This window comes from Indicator indicator, chromosome 20 (genome assembly GCF_027791375.1).
Source record: "Indicator indicator isolate 239-I01 chromosome 20, UM_Iind_1.1, whole genome shotgun sequence".
Lineage (NCBI taxonomy): Eukaryota > Metazoa > Chordata > Aves > Piciformes > Indicatoridae > Indicator > Indicator indicator.
This window is the reverse complement of record NC_072029.1, coordinates 16,249,945-16,271,518: the sequence shown is the minus strand read 5'-3', so window position 1 is coordinate 16,271,518 and position 21,574 is coordinate 16,249,945. Positions and strand designations below refer to the sequence as shown.

The window sequence follows — 21,574 nt, the reverse complement described above, 5'->3', positions numbered from 1 at the left end:
TGTAAAACTGTAGACACCACAATCAGAAATGCAAATAGAAATGAAATATAATGTTCTACTAAAAATCTTACTGACGTTATACAATTCTCTCTTGGATGATCATGCATTACATAACCTAGCATTTTCCTCTCATCTCTCCTTTCAAGGCTACACAAATATCACCACCAAACTTCAAGTTGAGTCTTATTAGAAGCCATAGGCACATTTGTAAAGAAAGAATTATTTCTCGGAAAGAACTACCCAATAACCCTCCAGTTCTCTAGTCAAGAGGGAACTGATTCCATAAGTCTGCTTGTAAAATATCACCCACACCTTTCTGATTCAGTTAATCAGTCTTTTTTCTTTCTTGGATTCATTACAGTCCCTGAAGCACTGTAACATGCTTTTGCACTTTTTCACCAAGGCAACAATACTTTGTAAGGCACAGCACAGTAAGATTTGGAGTAAACTTAAGAAAAAACAGGTCAGTGGCTCACAGAATGGAACACATAGCACACAGCAGCAATGCATCTTGGGGACTCTCATTTTTCATAATAAAACCATAATACTAACACTGGCATGTTTGATTACTAGCTTAAGTGTCAAGTAACATTCAAATACGAACATAAACCAAATCAAAGAATAGCTACATACTGCATCTGCTTAATTCTTAGAATACAGACAGTATTTATTACCATAATTCTTCTCTGTTTCAAAGCCTAGCATGAAATGAGGCATGAAATACTGCTACTACGAGTCCACAGATAGCAAAGCCAGCCCATATGAAAATACAAATCACAAAGCTCCCTGTGTTAACAGCTACAGTGATACTCTTAAAACCAGATAAAATTAATGCCTTCAGCAAAATGTCTTCCTTCACCACAACTCATGGGCAAGAGAAAGAAAAAAAAAATTCTGGTTTATGCTAAACACAACTGTTAAAAGATAAAACACTGGCACAGGAATTGAAGCGAGTGACTATGGATAGCTACAGCCATGTTTCTGTGCTACAATGCTCAGTCTGGTCTTCAGATCTGCAATATGTCTCACCTTTCTCCATGTCTCTAACACCTACTAACAGTATGGAAAAGATGTATTCTGTTACTTTACTAACTGAAATGCAGAGGAGTAGAGGGGGAACCTGGTAAGCAAACAACAACATGGAGTTCCTGAAGCATATGAAGAAGGTAGTAGAGGCAATCACATTTAAGGACTGCCAACAAAATCAAAGTCATGCAAGAAACTCATATAACATGATGTTATATTATAATCAGGAAACAATGTATTCAGGAAAACACTTGCTGAGGATGCTGTAAAAAATTAAATCCTGAAGTTAAATGTGAAATCATGAAAATATAGCCCAAAGCCTCCAACTTCATGAACTGCAGCTGCACATTCAACAGCACACAACCCAGTGCATTGTTTTGTACTCAACACTCTAACAGCCTATTGAGATGGCCCAAATTATAGCTATGGCCCAGCTCTTACACACATTTTTCAAAGATATTACTCTCTAAGCAAGAGTTGAAATGAGAATTTGGGAGGAGCTGAGGTCTAAAAACCTCTTCTTCAGGAAGGAATTCAACAGTATTTGCTCGATCTCATAATTAACCTGTAAGAATCATCTAATCAGGAAAGAAAATTATGGAAGGACTGGAAGTGCTCAAGGAATCCAACATTTACTGAAAGCTGGGGACAATGGATTAAACAGGAAACATAAATGGCAGTTTTAAACAGCACATGTGTTTTGCAAAAACACCAATCAACAATGGCACACAACAAACGTACAATCACAATCTACCTTTTCCCACATGCTATATGACTAAGTGATGAAATTATTAGAAATGAGCAAACTACAGGATTATTGCAAAGTCTTGAAAAATGTTGATGTTGATTTAAGGAACCATGTAAAGATGCTGGAAGAAAAATGGAAACCCAAATTACATTTAATTGAACCCTTCAAACCCATCTGCTAAACTGCACTGGCAATGAAAAGCATTTGGCAGCTAAGTGAAAAACACACTTATAAACACTGTGGTATGTATCATCTGAAGCAAATAAAAAGCACAGAATATCAACATTTACTGAATTTATAAGAGAGAGAAAGCAATCTGATGAAACAAATGCCCAAAGGGATTTTTTTTTCTTTTTGGAACAGCTGTTGATGAGAAGAGTTACTTTTCCAGCAGTAGAAGCCAACAGTTCTCTGAAACCAGGCCACACGCTATGACCCCAGAATAATGAGCATGCAGCTATTACAATTAACTGACCTTCATGAGGAAAGTAAGGATGTGAACTGCAAAGCATATTAACTAAGAAAACACCTCAAAAGTTCTGCTAAAGAAACTTTGGAACAATTGCTACTTTACTACTCTATTGCTAAAACATAGCATCAGGACAGTAGGAGGTAGAAGGAGGGAATAAATCATGTTGCCTATGAATTCAAAGCATCTTTACCACACTGCATGAGGACAGTAACAGAAACAGTACAGAGTCTTCAGTTTCACTAGGAAGAGCACAAAATACAGTATTATGTGAAGGGGGTAGAAGCTGAATCCAAGCATTCAAAGGATAGGTACAGGAAAATGGTGTCAAAGCAAGCCAAACACTGTTTTGTTCATGGATCAAATAATTCTACAGCCCTGTTATACAGAAAAAAACCTTACAAGATGTCAGGAAGCTAGAGAGAGTTCATTACTTAATCATAGCACATTTAATAAAATAAACATTGCTGACGCAGTCAGCAGACCATCTTCCTACTCAAAAAGTCCTTTATTGGTTACCATTTTCTTCAGCAAGATCCCAGTCCACTTGTCCATATCAAGAAAGCTCTGATGCCATTCATACTTCTGCTCTTACTATTGGAATTTCCGTTATTTAAAACTATCCACACCTCCTTTAACTTAGTCCTTCTCATCTTTTTCTTTTGACTTTTTTTCATAAAGACAGAAAAAGTTCTCATTTTTAGTAGTATTTAGAAGTAAATAGCTAAGCGGTATTTCAAATTTAGCTTTTAAATTCCCTTTATTCACTAATCCCATTGGATATAACACAAATATGGTAAAAGAGCAAGAACTACATGAATTAACACAAAACCTGATCAATCGTCTCCTCCCTTTTCTAGTTGTAGAGTACATCCTCCATGAAACAGAGTGGCAGAAACCACACAGGAAATTTCTGGGAGGATAAAAACCTCATATGGCTATGGTAGAATCAGAATTGCACCAAAACCAGCTGAAAAATAAAGGTTACATCTGCCTGTGGCTTGGAAGTGAGCTAAACACCATGCTGCTGGCTTTAATGGAACCGGCCAAGCTGTAACATGGTGACAAGAGAAGCAGCTTACTGTGTACATCTCTCTAACCTTCCTACAACATTAAAAACCAAACTAAGCCAAACCGACAAAAAACCCTGACAAAATATGTATTCCAACTTTACATCAACCTGCCTGCTCCTCCATACTCTGAAGTACTCCAAAACTCAGTGCCCATTCAAACAAAGAAGAGATGACTGTGTTTACGAGGTAAGATTTTATCCAGATAGTACTAAGAACAAGTCAGAGGTCATATTTCATCTTTAATTTATTGCTTTTAGAATACTTTATAGTATTAGTGCCTCAGTAACTGGACAAGAAACAACCCTTAGGAGGTAGCCATTAAAGAAAGGCTAAAATAGAGACTTAAGTGTTAGTATTAGGTATTGGAAAAAGGTTTTTAAGCAAAATGACAAAAGGTTTTCACTGATTATAAGCTTCCTTAGCTTTTTTAAGGGTCAGCTGACAACACCTATAGCAATAACCAATTTTAAATTTATGACAGTGTAACCAAAATTGCATACAAGCCATCTGTCCTTAGTTAAACACTTTAATGTATTACCTGTAAGAACAAATTTCAGACTGTTTAGCTACTGAAAACTGCTATCATACAAACCTGTAACTAAGGAGAATGAGACCTTAACATCCTGTCATTAACGAGACCACAAAGAAATTTTAGTATAAACAGTGGTTAATGAAATATGTTCCCTGGTAGCTCTGATAATCTTCATTGATTACTCACACCATCACCTACCAAAAGCTTTATATTGCTAACAGACACTAACCACCAATAGTACCTTTAATGTCAAACACTCTGGTTTCAGTAAAAAAGCATACAAGTGCACAATGTAGTAAAATGGCAAATGAAAAGAGTTGGTGGATTTTGACTGAACTAGTGATTAGAAAAGGTACTAAAGAACATGCATTTGCAGGAGTATGGAAATTGCCTTCTAATTTTAAAATGCTGTGCTAATCATGGCACAAATTTGGAAATTACTTAAATTTCTAACAAGCAAGTCAATCCAGGATCAATTAGTTTTGTTCCTCAGTCCTTAACACACACCAAAATTGATGAGATTAACATTCTGATTTTTCTCTTATAACTGCAAATTAAAACCATAATGTTCTTAACAGACAAAGCATGTATTAAAACTTTACTACAGTGTCCACTTCATGCTCTGAGTACTGTGAAGTAAGCTTAAAAACCCCATGAATCACAATTATAGAAATAAATCATCAAGTTTTCCTTCTAGAACTGTATGAAGCCTCATGGACAGCCAGAAGAGATGCAATTTGGCCAAGCTTAACACATGACTGATAAAAGTGTCTTCTAGCACATAACTCTTCACTAGATACTCCACCTCTCCATAATCTGCCCAGTTATCTCCACCAGAATAAGGAACAAAGGTAGGTAGATACAAAAGATAATGACTAACACCACCACCAGTGACTCAAAATGTGTAATCACCGTAGCAAGCAGAAGTCCCTGTAAGTATGGAGATTCCAGGTTCTCTACAAGTCACTACTTTGCTCCCCCTTCCTACCACAGCTGCATTCTTTTTTCACCTTTACAAAAACCGTGTATTAAATAAATGGTGTTGGTATCAAGACATGTAAAAATTGGGACAATAAAGTATTCCTGTTTTGCAGAGCTGGTTTTTGTTACAGTTGTGATAGGTTAATAACCTGTAGGAAGCAAGTTTGCTAAGGTAGATTATTTTTTTTACCTTAAAACCTGAAATAGGTAGAGGAAAACATGCCAACCTTATGGCACACAAATCCTGACTCATATAATCTTAAATGTTCCCAAGCCCTGTCTATTCAGAAGCTCCACAGAAGGGTTTGTGTGCCTTCAAGTCATATTCACCTCATCCTTACATAAGCTAGTGGAATAACTGCATGCAGATGATTCCCTCCAGACTCTGCCTTTGCTGCTTTTTTTTCACACTTCCATGAGGAAAAGCAATTTTTATTCACCTCCTCGCTTTCTACAAGATTTAGGATAATGTAAATGTTTTGAGTCTAAGTTTTCCCACAGCCAGCAACCAACTATTCCCTTAATTCTCATCTCATACCAACCATGACAGAAGTGCACACACAAGGCTGTTGTTTAGTTAGCATGTCAACAATCAGAAGGTCAATCATGTTTAATGTAATTTAACTTGTGATTAGGCTTCAGCATCAGCAACTTCAGGACAAACAAGGCAAGAGCAGAAATCACCAGCTTTGCTTTAAGGCTGCATTTTGGCAGGCTCAGAAAACAGACTGTTGTGCCAGTTCTATTTGATTCATTCTCAGAAGGTCTTAAGAAGTATGTGTAGACATCTCCTTTTGTTGGCAGAGCATAGGCTGAGCCACAAATTGTTGCAGGCTTGAAAAATAAAATAACTGGGGGGAAACATTGCTACGTGCTGCTTGTTGAATGAGCTTCTCCAGGCATCTGTCACTGGTCACTGCGGAAGATACCAGGACAGAGTCAACTTTCTGTCTAATCCAGCACAGCTGCTACATTACTAAATTGCACATAAGTGAAGCATTCTATAGGTTATATCCATGCTACAGAGAATCTGTAGCTACTAGGCTTGCATGGTTACATCGGCAAGGCCATTTAATAGAAACTCAGTGAAAGGAGAATTTGCTGCTGATACAGTCACAATGTGCTTCACAATGGCACAAGGTTTGAGATGAGGAAATCTAAACTTCAAGCTCTACATTTTGTGTCTTCCCGTGAGCCAAGTATTTAAGGTCCCATAATAGAGACTTAAAAAATTCAGTTGTTTAAACAGTGTCCATTTTTGGCTCCATTGATAATATTGACCATTGTCTATAATTGGAATTTAAACACGGCTCTTATGTAGACACAGCCACAGAAGGGTCGAAATTTAGATGAGTCTTGAGTGGAAGCTTGCCTAAATTATGCTGGCAAAAGTTCTCTAATGGCAGGACAGCTAAGTCCACACCAAAGGTATTGTCACTGTGGCACTATCAACAAAGGGACGGGTATGTGTACTGCTTACAAAGACTTCCATATAAATTCTGTTCTATTCACGTATGTTTTCTAAATGATAAAATGCTGGGTTAAAGCTTCACTTACACTTGCTTAAATTCTCTTAAATACTTTTGGAACACTGAAGTCAAAACTTTCCAGCCATTTCTGAGAAAAGTCAGTAAGAAAAACATTTTGCTCATCTTAAAAACAACCTCATTCACAGGACTTGAAATTTGGCAGGAACTTTAGTGTGGGGGTACAACTTTTGCCCTCACCTTGCAGATCTATCCAGATGTGACTAAGCTTGAGAAAACTAATTTTTTTAAAACATAAAACACTTCCAAAAGTTTGTCAGTGAAAATCCCAGAAAAATCTACTCTCATTGATCATGACTGATCCCCTCAAATTTCTAACACTGATCAGACTTCACGTACCTTCTGCAAAGATTGCTTCAGTCTGAGAAGGATTAGAGAGAGGAAGTCTGTAATAAATAGTCTAAGCACAATAAGCCACTGGAATGGAAAGCAGACATCCCTAAGGCTCTTGATACTACTGTCACTTCTGTTGTCTGGGGAATGAGAGTATCCAGTGCACAGGCAGATGGACAAATATCAGTCAAAGAGACAAAAGAGACTAACTACACTGTGTGGATGAGTCTGATGAGACTGGGAGAAGAAACCATGGATGGAGATGGATATTGAGAAGGGGCAGAGATAACATTTCAAGGGTGAATTAATTAAAACTGGGCAATAAAATTGCATAAAGAGCTGTGGAAACCAATGTGCTAAGACAGAGGAAATGGTGAAGGGACAGATCTCAGGAGGAACCTAGGGAAAAGAGAAGAGCAAGATTAAGGAGAAGGGATGTAATGAACAATGAGGATGAGCAGAATGGTCAAAAATCAACTGGAACCAAAAGCCAGTCTGAGGCAACTGAAACTGGGTGAAGAAGACAAGGAGGAAAATCAGGCTGTCCTCTGACACCCCTATGCTGTATCACTATCACTTAGTCAACTCAAATAGCAGAGGTCTGTACGTAGCCATAAAGGATTTAAACCTGCAGTCTGGGAGGTCTGGCTTTCCCTTTTTTCCCCAACACAAGGAAATGGTATAGCCAGACAATTACAAAACAAACACACAGAGACACAGATAAGCCAATGAACAGACACGTGTGTAACTATAACTATATGTATGTACATTAAAACACAGAAAGGATTGCAGATCAAACATGGACTTGGTGCATAAAATGGACCTCCTAGGAGTCTCTGCATTAAAGAAATATGTTCTATCTAGGACTGTGCTTAATTTGTACAGGGGGAAAAAGTATGTATTGACAAAAGTTGTGGATTGTTTGTGGGAGGGAAAAAAACCCACTTAGTTATGGCAGCTGGATGATGTCCTGTGAAACAATTTTAGTTTCACTTGTTTCATTGAGCTCCTTTATGATATTGCATAGTGTACTACATAATTTGTTAGAAGATTTTTTTTAATCTTCAACCTTGCTGTTAAAAGCTTGGGGTTTCCCCCCTAAAAGCATAGTTTTGATTTCTACAGAGATTGTGCACTCACAACTCCAAGAGAGCGCAGTACCAGCACAACTTTTTAATGAAGTCTGAGCATTTTTGAAACTCTTTCAATTTGTCATCCACAGTAGCAGACAATTTTGAATTAAAAATTCAACTTCTCTTGGGGTAAACTGAGCCTAAGACGCATAAAAAGGCCACATAAATCTGCTATTTGTAAAAAAAAAAAAATTACAGTTATGTTATTCACATGTTTATTATAGTAGAAACATCATAGGAAAACTCATGAGGAAATGAGCAAGTCTTTCCTTTCAGCAGTATTTAAACAGTCTACATACCTGCACGTTGAAAAACGACCAAAAAAATGTAAAAATATAATAGTGAAGATATTTTTACTAAGATGGCAATGTCCACCCCATGAACTGAACTGCACTACCTGGCCTGCATGCCATCATACAATTAAAGACATACACACAAAGGATATTAATTGTGTGCAGACAATCTGTCTCCTATCATGTCCTAACTTTGTGTGTTTGATTTTATAGTCTTAATAATGCATTTTTTAAGCAATGATTTTGTAGACATATTAACTGATCTTATCAGAAAGTTCACATCAGCAAAAGTCACTATATATACTCAATGATCTGCTTAATTTACAAGGTAATAGTAGCAATGGGGTGACAAGGAACTCTGGATTATGTACAGACATAAAAAAATACAGGAATTTCCTGCCTTTAATACCTTCCTCATTAGAGAGCACCTCCTTAGTATTCCTTCCCCACTGACTGCAATCAGTACCTTATTGTTCATAATTCCTATTTCCTTGGCTGTTCCTAAATTGTGCTCTCCAAATGGCACAGAGTCATCGTAAACAAAATCCTACATCTTCAGTTCACTAATTTCTGTAAATTGAGCTCAAATAAAGCAATTAGATGGCATACTTTGAAACTACCAGCTTGAAACATTAATATAATTTCTTTTCTAATAAAAGCTTTACATGTTTTATCTGGTTTAGGCTTTTAGATTTTTTTTTTTAATTTGACTAAATTAGTCACTTATGCATATTTCTCCCATTCCTCCTCCCAAACCATAGTATCTCCAAATCCTAAATAGTTCTGGTTTCTTGTTTTGGGTTTTTTTAATTCACAAGCTATTTGAAACAAATGCATAAGCTCCTTGTTTTTCCATCCTATTCCATCACTGACATTCCTTGGGCAAGCACTGTGAAGTGAGACATCCTGACCTAGAATTCAAAATCCTGAAATGAGTGGTCCAACCTTTAGCAGGTAATTCAGCTGTTGTTCTGGGGTCTAGGGAGGTGAGGATAAGAAGGGGCTGTTCATTTCATTTTGCAGCATGCTGCCTCAGTAGCTTGTGAAGAAAAAAGCTGCCAAATTTTGTAATGAATTCCACAGAACATTAAGTCTGATGCTTAGCAGAAGCCATAACTGTTAAGTAAATTATATCCTTTTGATGAATACCCTTATTTGAAAACAACGTTGATTCTTCTAACCCTTTAGCAGTGTCCCAAAACAGATGTGCACAACTGCAAATTCTGTTTGCTTTCAGGTTTACGAAGTGTGATGACATTTTTACAATCATGCATGAGCCCTTTTCCCCAGGAGTAAAATAAAATACAATAATTCTTCACCATCTGTTTGTTAATTTTGCATTCATTTAACTTTGCATTTTAAACTAATAATCATTTTCTTATAATATAGTTTGTTCCATTGGTAAAAATTACAGCTGTTCAATTAAAAAAAGAATGGTTTATAATAGCATACAGTTTTCCTCTAAATACTTCCATTGCTCTTAATTATAGAGATATTAGTGCCATTGAATGGAAAAAACTGCCAGGAAATAATGTTGTGCTTTATATGTCACAGACTCCCTTACTAAATGTACATATTTACTCCTGCTTCAGCACCAATTCCCACCTGGACTCTTTTACATTAAAATTCCTTTTCTCCACTACAAGATTCTGTGTGTTTTTTAATGCTGCTATCCATAACAAGCTTCTTACCCTCTTGAAGGAGTAAGACACAAGCAATTAGATGAGCTTCTGTTTCATATGTAGCATATAGTCAGAAAAAGCACAGTCCTATGTCTTCATAATGCTTTTCCTTAATCTCTGATGGCAGGTCAAGGAGGTTTTGGTATTTTTATTCCTCTTTGGTTATAGCTGAACTAGGACTAGAAAAATGCCCTAAAAGCTTTTTCTCACAATGTTTACAGCAAAATGGGGAAATCCCATCCCTTTATCAAAAGGAAAACTGCACTGAAGTAACATGAATAATACATCAGAACTAGTGAAGAGGAAATAATTTGGGTCAACAAAAGACAGGGGCCTGGAGAAAGAGCTGGAGCCAGCCTGAGGTTCTGAAAGCCGTATTTTGGATTCTGCATTAAGCTCTAGACAGCACATTTTCCTGTTGCTCCACACCAATCAGGATGTAAGGTCACAGTGATGTTACAAGTCCTAAACACAGACCATCCACATGGTACACAGTGGAAAGTCTGCTACACAGTGGTTCCTAGGCTTAATAATCATAATCATCTACAAAGAAACTCTTCAAGAGACATAGGCTCCTCTGCTAATTCATGTGAGTGGCCCAGTACTATTAAAATAGATTCTTCAGATGGTTAAAACAATCAAGATTCAACCACTATTTTCTAAATTCAGTTTTATCTGATGGCATGGAAATCTGAGCATCAGATGATCATCCTAATTTTGTGGTTGTGTTAAGATAACAATGCTGTCACAGTACTAAGATGAATGCTTCGATGAAAACACCATAAGGCAAAGATGGTTTACCACATAATGGATTTATTTCAATTAAAAGAGTTCAGTGAAGGCTGAAAAACACCAACCTCCTGCATAAGGCTGTAACAGTGCACTCACCCACAGAAATGAGCCTCTAGAAGTACCTAAGACAACAGGCTCTCATAAAATTAAGAGTGGAAGTACAACTATACATCACTGAGATGCTCAGCTTCTAGTCTTACCAGAATCTTGAGTATTCTGACCTTTTAGTTTCTCAGATGAGTGAGCATTGCTGCCAGGTCCGACCTTTACTGGGGGATTTATCCATCACAATATTTTATGTCTGACAGAGAGCAAACATTCTGGAGGTGCCCAAGGCACATTCTGATGTGATGGATGAGTAATAGTAACAATCTTCCCAACAATTCACCACCTATTTCAAGTTACTTTCATTAGGAAAACCTCACCTGGTACAACATTTGGAAACCCTGGAACTCTTACCTATTCAACGCATCAAAGCCATTTACGTTTTGGAAAATGAGAATTTTCCTTAGAAAGCTCAAAGAATAATGATAGCAAATGAACTATCTAAACTCTCTAAAAGTTTCTATTAACTTTTAAAGGTTTATGATTTGTCAACACATCTCCCTGGAAATAGCATACAAATAACACCTAAGATTGCCATAACAACCTGCAGCAATTGAAAGGAAAAAAAGGAATAAAAAAAAGGCACCAGTATTTGCTTGGATATTTGACAGCAATTTCTTTAGATCCAGAAACATTATTTACTGCACAGAACCTGCCACTCTTCCCAGTTCTTTATAAGGCAATTTCATAGAGAAGCTGAGTGGAGGAATATTTTTTTTAAAAGAAGGAAATATTATTTTATGAATTAATAACTAGAAGTGAGAAGGCTAGATGTGGAAACACCTGCAGTGTTAGAAAGAAACCTGTCTGGACTGCAGAGTGAATACATGCATTCTTATTGTATCTGAAGTGAGACCACGTCACAGCAATAGAAGTAGGGTGTATCAATTGTTCTAAAAACGCCAGATGTTCCCAAAACCATACATTTATTTATTTATTTAATGGCAGCTACTTCCCCCCCCCAATGTACTGAAGAGGAACATGACATCTTTGAATGATCACTAAAGAAAAAAACACAACACTGGTATAAAAGCTTCTAGGAAGTGCTGATTTGAGGACATGGCACTTCATCAGCTCTTCAATTAGTATTATTAAATAGATTCTTGTTATTAATATTAATCATGACTATGATTCATGGAACAACTACAAGTTATTGGCAGCAGACCTACCACACTCTGCCTGCTTTTTATTCCCAGGTCAGATCTACAGAACGGAGAGGAATGGAAAGAAGTGATATTAATTCTCTCACATAAAGAGATGACTATCAATAGTATCCTACATCATTACAAAAATAACTTTGCTGCAGGTAATGTCTGTATTTAGCACTTAGTGTTAGGTACTCACACACGAAAGGCTGTTGGTCCACATTTGTGAAGATTCCTCAGCTGTCTCTCATGCATGATTTGTTCCATGATATTAAAAAAACCACTCAAGGACACCTGCATTAATGGCACTACTTCATACTGATGCCTGCAATATTTATGCTCAATCTGCAACTCTGGGACAGAACTTACACTAATAGAAGTCAATAACAAAATCTTTAGGGAGTTCAAAACTATTTTTTGCTAATGGTTTGATTTTGCAAGCTGCTGAGTACACCAATCTCAGAAGCAGTTTTTAGGCTACTGCTTAAAAACAAACTGATGCCAATAGCCTAGTACAAGTACTCCTGAGTTTTAAATTAAAATATGTTTGTATGACTTTTTGTTGAAGGATGGTTGAAAACCCCAAATGAAATCTGTATTATTTATTTTAGTAGGAAAAATATTACTCAAACTCTTGATTGGAATAATCAAAACTACCTTATAACTCCAATTACATTGAAGAGTCTGAACTTCAAAGTTCTTGTTCAAAAAAAAGTACATGAGCCACATCCATGAAAAAAAGTTAAAAGATGCGCTTAAATAAAATACTATTTCACAGAGAAACTGCTGTGAAACCAAGATTAGAGTCAGGGTTCTAATACTAACCAAACAATGCTACAGGTCAGCAAATGTACCTACCAGCTTGTTCCACAGGGGTATTTTTTCCTTTTACTCATGTGCTATCTATTAAAGAACAAGTTTCTGAAAGCAAGGAAGAAGGCTTTGAATTTCTATGACGCTCAAAAGCATAACAAGGACCTGTCCTTGACTGAAACTAACCAATATTAACTACAAAAGATTGATTAGTCTTTCTTCATAAATGTAATCATCACATAGAGGCAAAATTGGACCCCTAAGCACTAACATTAAAAAACCCAACAGATCGATCTACATTAGCTGTTGAAAAGACTGAATATAAAAAAGCTAAATAAGAAGCAGCCATGAGAGAGATTGTAGTAAGGTAGAAAATGAGGACTGCATTTAAATACCTACAAAAGTGAGGAGATCACAGAATCATAGAATGCTTTGGGTTGAAAGGGACCTTAAAGATCATCTAGTTGCAACCCCCTTGCTAAGGAATACTTACATTTCCTTTCTTGTGTAAATTTCTCTGTGCTTACTGTTGGCATCTTGTTAAGTGATAGGTGCAGATTGCTGCATTTTTACAAGTATATTTAGAGTTCCAGTATTCTTATCTGCTGAAAATGTGAATGGGATACTAATTCACATTAATTTGTAATATTTTCATAGATTTTTTAAAAGAACATTTTGTTATTTCTCTGGTCCACTTTTAAAATTTGGAGGCATTGCATTGTCATTTTGTTTTTTCTTTCAGACCTTGAAGGACTATGCTACTGCTGCTGCAGATAGAAAGACAGGAGAAAGGGAGAGCCCAAATGTCCAACAACAAAGCACCAGAACGGGTCAGCAAAGTGAAGCACTAGCTGAGGAAGATGGTACAATCCTGATTTAAGAGACAGTGCAATCTTCCTTTAATGGGCTTTTCTTTGTTCTTCAGAAATCAGGTTCTTCCCTTTTTTTAACACATAAGCCCCCCAAATAATATGGTATTAGATTATAAAATCTTGAAATTAAATGCCCAGCAACAGAGTGCCACCTCAACATGAACCTAGCATGTCACTGCCTTAATGCTCAGAGTAACATTTAAGAAAGACACATGGGGTGGGGGCAAGAGAAAAAAGAATACAGAGAACTTCTTTGGGTGTATTATGAAAAAAAGTGTTTTCTACTCAAGTCATGCAAAAAGGAAGAAAAGGTCTTTCTGAAAGACACTTCACCAGTTTGGAACACACACTAAACAATTTCACTTCAGAGCTTTCAGTAAATTATTTCAGTGAATGTTATTGAGTAAAGGAAACCTGCACTAGAAATTCCTTCAGGAACATAGGCCCTTTCATGTTTCTCAGCCAGGCTTTTCAGCTTTCATTTCTGGGCTTTCATTGCTGCTTCTCTCTCAGCCTCTTTCTGTGCCCCTACTCCATTTTGTCTGCTTCCTACATCTCACAGACTGCCCTTACTATCTGCAATGCCAATCATTTATTCAGCATCAAAACCCTCTCAGAAACATCTTTGTAGCAGCAATCTCTCTCCCTCAATTCTAGTACCTACCTATTCGACATCTAGAGTTCAAGAAAGGTGCATTTTTCAAAGCATTCATCTTGAAAAATCTCACAGACTGAAAACTCTAAGGCTGACTCTGCTTTCCAGCTCTTGTGCCAGGGGAGCACGCACAGGGCAAGCTCCCACATAACAGCCTCCTGGCACCACAGCAGGAAGCCAGCAGCACCACTGCAACGGGAGAGAAAAAAGGAACAGGTGAGGCTGAAACATCAAACGCTTTCCTTGAGGTGAAGCTGTATGAATCATCTCAAGGAATGATATCTCATGCTAAGGAGCCCAAGAATTTTCCCTCCTCATTTGCTACTGTGTTCCGGAAATGCAGTTACTATGGGAAAGCTCATTTATGGAGATTCACCTGCCAGAAATGACACTGTGCTTCTGTTCAGGTCTGCAGAACTGCAGGGGAAACTGGGCAATGAAGTTAGAGAAATTGTATTAATTCACTGGAAAAATACATCCACTTATTAAAAGCCCTCTCTTAGTCTGAATAAAGTTTATTACTTAAAGCCAAAAGGTATGTATTAGAATACAGGTACTAATCATTTTTCCTTTTAACAGCTGGCAAGGGTTAAGCCAAAGAGGGAGCAAGATGCAGTTTCACCACTCTCATCAGTGTATTAGTGGGTATTGACAATACTATTTGCTATACAGACACATTCACAATTTTTTTCCATATACCTGGAAACAAAAAGGTAGGGATAAAAACACAGCTGTTCCTTCACAGAAGACTCCAGACAAAGCAAATCAAAAGAAAAATCTCAAAAATAAATAACTAGTTTTAAAATGTACATCTTTACTTCTGCTGCATCTTAGAAGATGAATGTTCCTCCAAATTGTGGTTCATAAATTAATGCCTGCCTTCCTCTTGTAAACAGAATCAACACATTGAAGACAATATGAAAATTAACTATAGCTAAACTTGTCTCATGTTAGCACATGCTCCTTTTCCTAATTAAAAGGTCAGAAACATGATTATATCAGTTGATGAAGAAAAGAATTACTATAAAGACTGAAAAGTCACATTAAAATACTTGCACTTGTTAAGAATCAAACTCCCAAAACAAGAACCAGAAAAAGCTCTAAATCAAACACTTTGCAAAATTTGGTATATTTATACTCTGCTGTATATTAGCACAAAACCAGGACAGTGTGTTCTGTGTCTCTAAAGAAAAGAACCTTTTCTGTTTCTTGAGAAGCTAATTTTTTATTATTTGAAAGTGCTACATTCGGGATCTATCAGATAGCCTTGAAATAAGTATGTCTTCACACTTATAATACAGTTTTCTACTCAAACATTTTTTCGCTGGCTGGTTGACTTGAAAATTTACTCAATAGTAACAGCATCTCACATGAGATAGTACAACTCTGAAATATTAGTCCATCTAGAACCTGGTAGGGAAAGAAAAAACATCAGCTATTCATTCAACAAACCTCAAGCAGACTATCAAAACCAACATTTACAAACAATCTCTCCTTCAGTAACACACAAAGACTTACTCCACTATCAAAGCCTTCACAAGCAAGCAACAATTGAATCAGATCACTGGGAAAATAGATGCAATTTTCCTTCTCAATAAATAGAAAATTCAAAATTAAAATCTATTTCTACTTCTTTGATCCAAAATTCTTAGACTTTACATCAGTTACACTTCTTGCACAGGCTACTGCCTCTCATTTTATGATCATACTATTCAGACAGATCACTGTTTCATAGCAAGCCTTTCAAACTTTCAAATACGTCACTGAAGATCCACGTCCAAGAGTGGAGTCTAATTAGGTCCCAAGGTATCCATATTATACATGCCAAAATAATTACAAAAACCTATTAGAAGCAGAGATGTGTAAAGGTCTTGATTCACATTTACTCAGTGTTAACTATTACTTCATTTTCTTAAATACCAGCAGGGATATAGAAAAATGTATTTTATTTTGTACTAGAAATTCTGGCCTATGAGACAACTGGGGAAACTGAAAACAATTTTTTTGAAAGCTGAGTCCTAACCTTCGTAGCTTTAAAGGTGTTGTGCTTGATAAAGAACAAACAAAATTCCTTATTTGCAAGAACTCCAATTTAGTTTTTTCTGTTCTCTGTTTCACTGCAGAAGGAAAAATAAATAGACAAAATCCTATCAGATAATTTGACACACACAAAAAATATCATAAAACCTTGCAAAAGTGGCTGTACAGTTAAAAATAACAACTACTAGGTAAAAAAGCTAGGTGGTTAGGTTTGGGAGGGTAAAGTGTATTAAATTATGCGTTATTTGCTTTGGCTCCTAGACTCAGATTATAGGTAACAAGAAAACAGGAAAGGGTGATTTTTTTTTTGTTCTAATACTCCTAGTATTTACAAACATCAGCCTTCTTCCTTGTCTGCCTGTTGTCACTCTTCCCTATGCCTGGACCCTCTGTTTTGATGAGTGCTTTTCAAAGCAGCTACTACAGGACAATGACTTCAAATGAACCACAGTATGTCATGGTAAAGCTTTTTTTGGTTCAAACAAAAGAATGCTTTTGTTCATCATTGCTCAAGTGACAGTACCAATGAGAATAAAGTTGCACATCTTACTTAAAAGCAGGTAAATATCTGTTCTCAGACTGCAAGACCTGCAATAAAACTGAACACATGTACAGGTCCCATAGCAGCTCTGGAGGCTGAATAGATTTACCAAAGTTGTACTGACATAATTTATGGTGTACAAAAGTCTTCCAGAAGAATTACATTTAGTAAACCAAACCCAGCTATGATAATTTTAAGATATTGTGGCTGCCCAGCAGAGCTTGGGAAATACAGCTATAAAATAATTGATGTAGCATTTCTGATGTCATTAACAACCTGTAAGAACAGTCTGATCCATGTTCTCCAAGAAACAACTGACCAGGATTTAGGTGTCCAAAATCCAAAGCATTATGGAACAGAACAATTCATGGAGGGTAATTTACAGTGTTAAAAATGCCACCAAAGCTGTACCCTTAGTCACTATGAAATACAAAGCTCATCATCATTGGCAGAGAAATGGCTACAAATTCCAAATTAACAACAGGGAAATCCATGGAAAACTGAAACACTTCACATCCCCCACTGCTGAACTCTTACAGCATTTGTAAAACATGCCAGGAACAGAATGAAAGTACTAAAGTGACCAAAAGCATACAAAACTGTCACTATTCCTCTAGTCTTTATCTAGCACTTTGTGTGCTACAGTTCTCCAAGGGATGGGAACCCATAAAAAGAGTTGAGATGTTATTTTGGAAGAATACTTCCTGCAGTACTTCCTTCCTCACTTGCAGGACAAAAGCAGCTACAGGGGTTAAAAAAAAAAACAAACCCTCAGTAAGATAAACTCAAAAACCACTCCCATCGAGCAGCCAGGTAGTCACTCCCAAATTGCCATCAAGGGAGCGAAGAGAAGCCAAGTGCCTTGTACATGCAAAAGTACCATAAAAATAACCCTCAAGAGCTGGGAGAGGACCTTTTGAATACCAGAACTGCTCTTTAGTATCACATTACAAAGCCTCTCCTTGAAAAATGGGCAAATTTACAGGACTCTGCCCAGAAATAGTATAAATTATGATAGATTATGTTCTTTATGCATTTCCCCTTGACTTTAAGAATTACTGGCTCTTCCACCAATGAAGAAGGGAGCTTTCAGAACATCCAGGAATTGCAAATCCTGCACGTTCAAAAAAAAAAAAAAAAGGCAAAAAGACACCACTACATGCTCTGCTCAGATAGGTTGAAACATATGAAGCCAAGACCATCCCTAACTTCAGGATTCTGCCATCTACATAATTTTTCACATAAAGTTTTTATGATGACAAAACCTAAAACTATCTGGGAAATTGCTATGGCTACATGGCTACAATCATCCAAAGTGTATGAAGTTAATATTGCATTAAGATGGTGATGCTTATCTTTATATACAAGGAACAACACAAGGAAGTATCAATTTAGCCAAATCAGTATTGAGCTTCAAGCAGGACAAGTGAACACACACATACACTAAAAACACAGGCAAGTTTCAACAAGATGAGAAGGGTACTGAGGCTAAGGGGTGAAGATACACTCAAAATATAGACAAACACTTCAAAAAAAAGTGTAAACCTTTAAAATGTTTCCCAGGTTTTCTCTCAATTTACTTCCTTATGGTCTAGCTATGGTGATCTAGAAACAAGCCTTAAGCAAAGAATTAACAACAGTAGATGGAAAGGGCTTTATGAAACAGAGTCAGGTATTTAATGTGCAAACTTTCTGACACTGCCCCAACTCTGAAGCACCAACAAACAGTGCAATCTTCTCTCTCTGCTGGCAGAATTCAAGAGAAGTTACCTTCAAAACAGGTTTTCAAGATTGCGTACCATGTGAAAAGGGCTTACAGGAAAGAGAAGTGTCAAAACAGCAGATAGATCATTTGGAGTTTGGAGCGAGGTAAGATACTACTGATTAGCTTGCCTCTATGTGAAGCAGTAACTCCTACAAGTTCTCAGCAATGGTAACATGTCAAACGCTGCCTGCAGAAACTCAGCAGGAGTGGGCAACAGCTGTCCTGTACAGACAGCAGAAACTGCCCCGATTAACTTTAAAAAAAAAAAAAAAAAGGTGGGAGAAGACAACAACATTTCAGCCGTTTGGCTGCAAGAGTCCTCCCAGCCCCTACCATTTTACGATTCTAAGAGTCTTTGTCCTGAAGAAACACTCGACTATCACTGGGAAAAAATGAAAGCTGTGAAACAGATCAATATGCAAAGAGCTAAGAGAATTCCAAGGCAAACAGAAATCCACATTTTATTAAATGGAAACGTGACTATTTTGGAATATGGTATTTTGGAATGTCGGCTTTAGACACTTTGTTACTATCATGTTTTCCCTATTCAGCCTTTAAGTAGATAGGAACCTCCTTCTTAGTTTACTGTTTTCTCTGAATTTAGTGCCCTTGACAAACTCTCCCAGACTTGCAAACTGCTTCCTAGATCTTATCAGAAGAGAAAGTTGGCTGGGAAAGTTACTATTGTATTCCTTTCTTGCACAAAGTTTGCTCAAAAGTAGTTCAAACACATTATCTACCGTGTCCACCTTAAATTCACTTTTTGAGTTGAGCTACTTAAATAATGGAGGAAAAATAAGTCTACCTTATTTGGGACTTTGCAGCATCCAGAAGAGCTATGGCTAGACAATGTAAGGCAGACAAGCAGTAAACTTCATTATTTCCTCATCTGACTGTAAAGAAACAGCCACCTACTCAGCATACGTAAAATAAACATGGAAACTATAAAGCAGCATTTAAAGTACCTGAAAATATTTCAGAAACCATTCTTGTTAAAAGCTAAGCAGATGCAAGCCCTGAAGACCTCCATTTTAAATGGTAATCCCAGTAAATTCACACTTCCAAGTATCAAAAAGCAGCATAGTCAAGAAAGCCCAAGACTGAAGCCAGAAATACAAGAAAAAAAACCAGAAAACTCTGCTTGTCTACATCTACTACTATTTTCAGTAAAAACCCTGATTTCTGTTCAGTTAGTTTCCTTTGCTTCGTTTCTTTTACTCAATCTGCATTTCATAGCATCTTTGCACCTTGCCACAAACATCTGTAGAAACACCTTACAGATACAGGTCTACCTTCACAAAGCTGACAACATGACAGCTTCTTTAATATGATCATTTTAATGTACTGAGTAGAGCACTTAAAAATTATAGGAAAATTTAGTTAAGTTTTTGATCAGGCAAATAACTGGAAGTTTTCTCTCCCCCTGTCTATATTCTGAAGAGCTCTTTTATTTGAGAAATTGAACAAAATTACTCAAAAATCCCATGAAGACCTAATAAAATAGTGGAGGAAGGACCTGCCATGTCTGGTCATTCAGACTCTAACTTATAAACTATACAAACTCCAGAGAGAAGTATGTGAAAGAGTCATCTTGAGAAAAGCTCTGCCACTATGCTTGTTGCCTGGATAACCTGTTCTTTTTTCTGACTTTTGAAACTTAGAAAGTGGTCCTGAGAAAATCCATGACTCCAGGACTCCCACTTGCTGAGATGAGCAAGGTAAGCTAGACAAACAATGAGTCACCATTAGTACCCATAAAGGCTAGGACATATCCACTACCATAAACCTAACTGCATATTCCAGCTTTCATTTGTCAGTTGGTATAAAATACCACGATGCACAAGACTTCAGACAGCTCACATATACAGATGAATGTATGTGTGCTCATTAATATTAAAGAGAGGCAAATCTCTCTTTTGAAAAGAGTCAAAGAACTCATCTATCTAGACACAAATACATGTAACAAACTGGTCAGATGTCTTTGCCAGGCCTTCAAAATGACTGAATCAAAAGAGAGAACTGAAGAAGAAAGAAATGCAAAGTAGGGTACTTTGGGAAACATGCACAGATACCAAGATGTCTATAGCACTGCATTTTAAACCTTCAGCAAAGACAGGCCAAGAAGAAAACCAAAATAAATTAACATACGTACTCAGGAATAGGTCAGTGAAATATGTCCACACAAGCTTTATTAATGCAATCACAAGTTCAGTGAAGCCAAAGGACATCTCAAGTGGTAAACAGAGTAATAAGAAACACTGTCATATCCAGTTAAAACAGATTTGCAAACAATAGACAGTCTAAACTAATGAGAAACATGAACGCAACTTACAAATTAAGAGACATTCAAGGTAAGAACAGACTCAAAATGTTCTCCACAAATTAAAAGACCTATACCAAGGGGACTATACTATCTATCAAGTAAAAGTTTATTACATACCAAAAATTAATCTGTACATGAACATAAGGAAAACACCAACATACTTTCCCAGCTAAGGAAAGATGTCAGTGATGCAGACCACATCATAAACCCATATCATGCCAGAGGGACTTCCAAGAAGACAGCAAGCAAACAACCAAGCAAACAACAACGAAAAACCCCAAAGCAAATCTGGTGGCAAGCAGAGGAAACAGCATACAGATTGTTTTTATTTAAACTACTTTTCTGTATGCCCTGAGAACATATTTGCATCTGCACTGCCAACAGTATTCAGAACATGTAAAGAGAAATAGTACTTTTAAAATGCACTAACATCAGAAAGCCCAAAATTTTAGCAAAACACAAGTAGCTGTAAATGCAAAGCCAGACATTAAATTAATTGCTAAACCTTTCACTCAAAACTTTATCAAACATCTCATGCAAAGAAAGTTTCTTACTTTGAGGTTTTATGATAAGCAGCACCTTGTGTTTTTTTATGCATTCTTTAGTTTAGTGATAATTTTTAAAGCAGTGAAAAAATTATTACCAGGCACTACAGCCTGGCGACAATCAAATACAGGATTGCCTGGGCTCCAAACCAGTTATAGAC

The 21,574-nt window shown here is 36.9% G+C and overlaps 1 protein-coding gene across 1 annotated transcript in view; it reads right to left on the bottom strand.

Annotated features, from left to right (window-relative positions):
• KMT2C (lysine methyltransferase 2C) overlaps positions 1-21,574 on the bottom strand; it is a 185,479-nt gene that overhangs the window by 91,262 nt on the left and 72,643 nt on the right. The gene's annotated exons all lie outside the window — the stretch shown is intronic.